This window comes from Micropterus dolomieu, linkage group LG01, assembly GCF_021292245.1.
Source record: "Micropterus dolomieu isolate WLL.071019.BEF.003 ecotype Adirondacks linkage group LG01, ASM2129224v1, whole genome shotgun sequence".
Classification (NCBI taxonomy): Eukaryota; Metazoa; Chordata; class Actinopteri; order Centrarchiformes; family Centrarchidae; genus Micropterus; species Micropterus dolomieu.
The window spans coordinates 54,777,490-54,783,604 of record NC_060150.1 but is presented as its reverse complement, the minus strand read 5'-3'; positions in this window follow the sequence as shown (position 1 = coordinate 54,783,604).

Below are 6,115 nucleotides of genomic sequence, written 5' to 3'. Positions count from 1 at the left end.
CAGCACATTCACTTGTCATCAGATAGTTTAAATGTGCTGTTACAGTTTGTGTTCATCAGTACCTGTGACAGTCAGAGTTGTACCAGGTAAACTACTCCTCCATTCAAAGCTTCCTGCTGTGAATTTGAAGTGATACTCAGCTGAGTCGCTCTCTCTCAGGTCAGTGATTCTCAGAGTGGAGCGTCCTCTCTCTGTTTCAAGGACCTGAACACGACCTGCATACTGGGAGTCTTCACTAAGGTCCTCAGGCTGTGTTGGATTCTGCCACTGAAGACTACGTTCAGGACTGAACCAGAATTTAGATCTGATATATGTGTAATAACTGTTGTAAGTACAAGAAATGTCCACTGATGAGCCTTTGAAGGCACAGATGCTTCTGACAGTGTAAGTCACTCTGTTGCAGGTTTGACCACGGACACCTGAAAGAGAAAACCATTACTGACCATTTTTAAACCAGAGCTGGCAAAGAGTCACAGTGAGGGTCTCTTTATTACAAATACATGTTCTGTAGTTTTACGGCTCCACCAGATGGTGTTGTGTGAGTGGAAGATTGTGCAGTAAACTCACACACTGAAGGAGAGGGGAAACCCTCCAGTCCTTTCACAGCACAGGAATAACTGTCTGCAGGAGAAATGTCAGCTGAATAAGATGTTTCTTTGTCAATTGTCTGTCCATTCTTGTACAAGATGTAGGAGGTTTGATCAAGTAGACGACAGCTGCTGTGACACTTAACCTGTGCTTTTGAGCTGCTCCACTCCAACTGCAAACCTGTTTGTAAAGAAACAAAATATGATTTTAAACTGAACTGTAATAAGGACACCACTTGTTGAGCATTTGGAGCTAACTTCTATGGTTTCCAACAAAAATGTTACCTGTGACAGACAAAGTGACTCCAGGTGAACCACTATATCTTCCTTTTGGTTGGTTTGTTATGAACCTGAACTTGTACTCAGCTGAGTCGCTCTCTCTCAGGTCTGTGATTCTCAGAGTGCAGATGTTGTTAGAACAACTGTACTGCAAACGACCTGCGTACCTTGAGTCTGTTCTCAGATCCACAGGTACATATCTATTCATCTGAGTAAACCAGAATGTTTCCTCAACTTTAGTATCACGGCCATTTCTTCTGGATGGGTATGTGAGGGTGCAGCTTATTTCCACTGTTGATCCTTTTAAGGCACAGATCTGAGTAGAGGTGTAAGTCACTCCCCAGCCATCCTGACCCTGAATCACTGTAACACAGAGCACATCAGAAACTACAATCAGCCTCAACAACAACTTAGCTGCTCTCATGCCATCCCACTTGCGTCAATGTGAGATAAAGATAATATCATAATATTAACTTGTGCTTGGGGGCAAGGGAACATGAAATAAAATATCTGAGTATTTTCTTAACTAGAAACATAACTCGAGACTGCAAAACGGCAGTCCAGAAACCAATAACTGACATCACAGTGACTGCCTCCGCTTCTTTTATCCAGTCTAAGACCTAAACACGTACCTTTATTTTGAAAGTCTAATTGGATGTTGCATATTTATTGTTGCTAACTTGACTGTGGTGCCCTCAACGCTGAAAAACTACGCTAAAGAGGTATCCAGGGCGATGTAACGTGATTTGACTAATGGACCAGATGTGACAAGTTGGGAGTGAAAAGGTTTTGATCACGACATACTTAGTCGCGTTGTTTTTAACTCCATGAGAAAATGTTTGTGTGGCGCTCAATGTGTGAGCGCCACACAAACATATGTTCTTCATTAGAACATGATGTTCATAGACCAGAAAGCACGGAAGCATGGATAGTGCTTCAGGGCGGGATTATCTATTATTCACAACTCGTTACCATAGCAACCTGACTCGTTTTTTTATACTGTGACTCGTACCCACGGCACTGTGTAAATTTAACCAGTGCCGTTGAAAAAGCGTATTAGGAGTTGACTGTTCACTTTCTCTGGTGAGTACATTTAGTTTTAAGACTGTCGTTCGTTAGATAAAATTGTCAGCCCTGTTAAAATGACAGTTAACGTGAATTACAGATGCACCTAGCTAAGCAAGCTAGGTAGCTCCACACACGACTGTTAGCTCCACCGTCTTGTCCAAATATAGTCACGTCCGGTGCTGCTGGTTGCAAAACCTCAACATGGCGGCGACCTATCGGCCAAATTGAGGTTTCAAAACGGCAGTCCACAAATCAACGGGTGACTTCCACATAAAAAGAGTCTATGAAATACGGTGGTGATGGCACAATGGATAAGACTATGCCTTTGGTGTGAGACACCTGAGTTCAATCCCGCCCTGTGACCCATCCACCATTGTGTCCCTGAGCAAGACACTTAACCTAGATGCTCCAGAGGCATCTCTGACGTGTATAGCAATTGTAAGTCGCTTTGGATGAAAAGCATCAGCTAAATGAATAAATGTAAACACATACAAGAATTCCTTTCTTCCCGGGGTGTCCCAGAGAACAGGCTGAACCTGTTTGTTCCAAACACATTTTCTATTGTTGTTGGGACTCTGGGGCGCCGTTGGTCTCAAGACCTGTGGCTCACAATTTGACTCCCGGACCTGAGGTTGCCAGTTTGAGTCAGGACTGTGCAGTACAACTCAGGGCCAGTTACATTAACTAACAGTTGCTTATTTACATGTCAAGCTGCCCCAGAATAATATTAGCATTAATTTTCAGCCGTGTTTCTGGCCATGTGATGAATGTGAGTTAAATATACACTCTGGTTTTAGCTTTGGTTTGGTGTCCATCAACTACTGAGAGAAATATTCCTCTTTAGCAGCTAGATGCTCCACCACACTCGCTAACTATGTAATTTAGTAATAGGCTGGTAGAGTAAAGTGGGGTTTTAGAGCTTTTTCACTGCATTCAGCTGCATTCTGCTGCTGGTGGAAACAAGGCTGATGAGAGCCAGGAAAGTGAAACAAAACAGTAACGTTGCCAAAAAACGCTTTGTAGAGCTGAAGGGAATAGCACATTTTGTGATAAATCTGTGTCTTCAGTTGACCATTGTTAATATAAAACTATTGATAAGTGCAACATTAAGTTTTGTTATCCACATTTCAACTCCTACGGTAAGTGTTATTGTCATGTTGTATTTATCAATTATGCTATATTATGCTAATAACTTCTAAATGTTATCTTATGCATATAATCGCTGGCAAAAATTGAGTTTGGAGGACTGCAGACAATTCATTTTTTTCATGTCCTTGGGCAAGATACTGAACCCCGCTGTTCCGCCAGTGTATGACTGAGTGTGAATGTTAGTTTCCGTTTGAGCACTTAGGCTCAGTGTATGAATGCGTATGACTGGTGAATGCAGATGTAATGTAAAAGCGCTTTGAGTGGTCGAAAAGACTAGAAAGGTGCTATACAAATACGGAGCATTTACATAAATGATTTAGAGGACATTTTTGATGCAGTCATCACTTCAATCCACACAAATACTTAAGTTTAAATGTTTACATTGTTACGATAAGATAAGCGTATGTACAGAGATGTTACTGGTGTAAAAAAACAGCTCTCTGTTGCTCGTCTTTTAAGGACTTTAAAGAAAGAGTGAATTGAAGTGAAGTGAATGTCAGGCGTGCAGGGACCACATGACATCTCACATCAAATCTTTTTATTTACTCAAAACTCTCCTCTGATATTCTGAAGTGTGCTCCCTGCCTCGCAATATAAATGTAGATGTACAGTACCTTGTACAGAGAGAAGGAAGACAACAAATCCACTCGCTGCTGCTGGTAAACTCATAGCTGCTCCTCTCGTCTGTTAAATCTCATCAGCAGGTAGATCAGTACATGAGAAATCCTGTATGTCATTTAGTCACAATAAACATTTCTAATCAAAAATGGAGGGTGCTGTCTTTGAAGATGTTTGTCTGGGGTTAAAAACCGCACTGTTTTCCTTCCTCTTTACATCATTAATATGCATGAACAGACAAATGCCTGAAAATATGAAATGATGAAATGACTTTGACAAATGATGCAAGAAATTCTTACAACATAGGTTATGGTATTATTGGTATGTTAATTTTGTGGCCCGGTAGTGTCGACAATTTTCTTGAACAGTTTAAGGGGGGAAAAAACAATAAAACATGTTTTTAATCACTGGTCAAACCCCGGTTGCCCCGGCCTTTCTGTGTGGAGTTTGCATGTTCTCCCCGTGTCTGCGTGGGTTCTCTCCGGGTACTCTGGCTTCCTCCCACCATCCAAAGACATGCAGTCTAGGTTAATTGGCGACCCTAAATTGTCCTTAGGTGTAAGTGTGGGCATGAGTGGTTGTTCGTCTATGTGTGGCCCTGCGATGGACTGGTGACCTGTCCAGGGTGTACCCCCCCACCTTTGCGCCCGATGTCAGCTGGGATTGGCTCCAGCCCCCCCGCGCCCCTGTACGCAGGATAAGTGGTTGACAATGGATGGATGGATGGATGAGGTCCAATCTCTTTACAGCCCCAGTCCATACAGTGGAATGACAGGCCTTTGGTGTAAACTAAAAGTGAAAGTGTTTTACGCTTTCTTTTCCACAGTTATGAGAGTCAAGTTGTACTTACCTGGTTGGGTTTAATGTTGTGAAAAGAGCGTACAATAATGCTCTAGATATGTTAAGAGGAAAAGTTTTGTTCAGTGTTGAGAGCAGATGTTAGATTAGGAGTGGTTTGTGTCTAGCACATGACAGCTTCCTGTTTGAGCTTCTTGAGAAGCTGTGGGTTTAATTCAAAGGAAAAACAGAAGTAGGAAGTGCACTTGATAATACTAACTATAGACTAGGATGTTGTATGCTGTAGGCTACATATTGCAAAGCACCTTGAGGCCAATTTGGATTTGTGATTTTGGGCTTTGTAAATAAAACTGTATTTCTATAAATAACCAACGAAGGGTAAAATCAAGGGCAACTGGACTTGGTTGAAGATACTGGAAGACGTTTCGTCCCTCATCCAAAGGACTTCTTCAGTTCTGACTGACTGGCAGGGAAACTCAGCTATTTAACCTCAGTGGGGTCGTTGGCCCGGGTCATCGATACCGCTGGTTAGTTCCCTGCCAGTCAGTATGTCTGTTTTAGAGTGCTATGCTCACCTGGATCTCAACTATACTGAACACTGTACACCTTTGACAGCTGGAACAGACCAGGGTAAGAATTTATTAACTGAATGTCTTTATTTAATAAAATGTCAGATATAGTTTAACAAATTATAGCAAGAGGGTGAAAACAGTGTGGAATAAGTTACAGCTTTATAAAACACAAAATTTTTCATCCTTACATTGCGATGGTAAGCACCTGAATTAAAAACATGTGAACACAAGCAGAGGAATATTTGCAATATTTGACAAAACAAAAGAGAGAGAGAGATTTTGGTAAACAAAACTGTATTTTTTTGACTCAAACCTAAATTCACATTCAAAAAAGTCAGAGATAACTGTTAACATAACACAATGTAAAATTACTGTTACCAGCAGTTTAACATACAACACCTTACGCACTGATTTAGAACAGGAGTTTAACTACTGACCAGGTTTATCAGGCATCCAATCAGAAAAAGTGGCCATGGTATTGTATACTAGAGTATAAACTGATAAATAATAATAATAATAATCCTTATTTGTAGAGCACTTTTCAAAAACAAGTTACAAAGTGCTTTAACAAGTGTAAAGAATAATACAAAAAAAAAGATAAGAGCATGAAAATTTAATATAAAATTAGTAAAATACAATAAAATAAAAGGGATAAAATAAAGTCAAATAAGATCGGGAGGATCCGAGGATCTCAAGGTACGTGCTGGTGCGTATGGGACTAAAAGGTCAGAAATATAACAAGGCGAGAGACCATGAAGAGCTTTAAAAGTGATCAATAGAATTTTAAAGTCAATTCTAAAACATACTGGGAGCCAGTGTAATGAAGCTAAAATAGGAGTAATGTGGTCATATTTCTTTGTTCTGGTTAAAAGCCTGGCAGCTGAGTTCTGGACAGTCTGGAGTCGATCAATAGATTTTTGGGTTAAACAGGTGAAAAGGCTGTTGCAATAATCCAGGCGTGATGAGATGAAGGCGTGTAAAATGGTCTCGGTGTCCTTAAAAGTTAACATAGATCGAATTTTAGCTATATTTCTAAGTTGATAA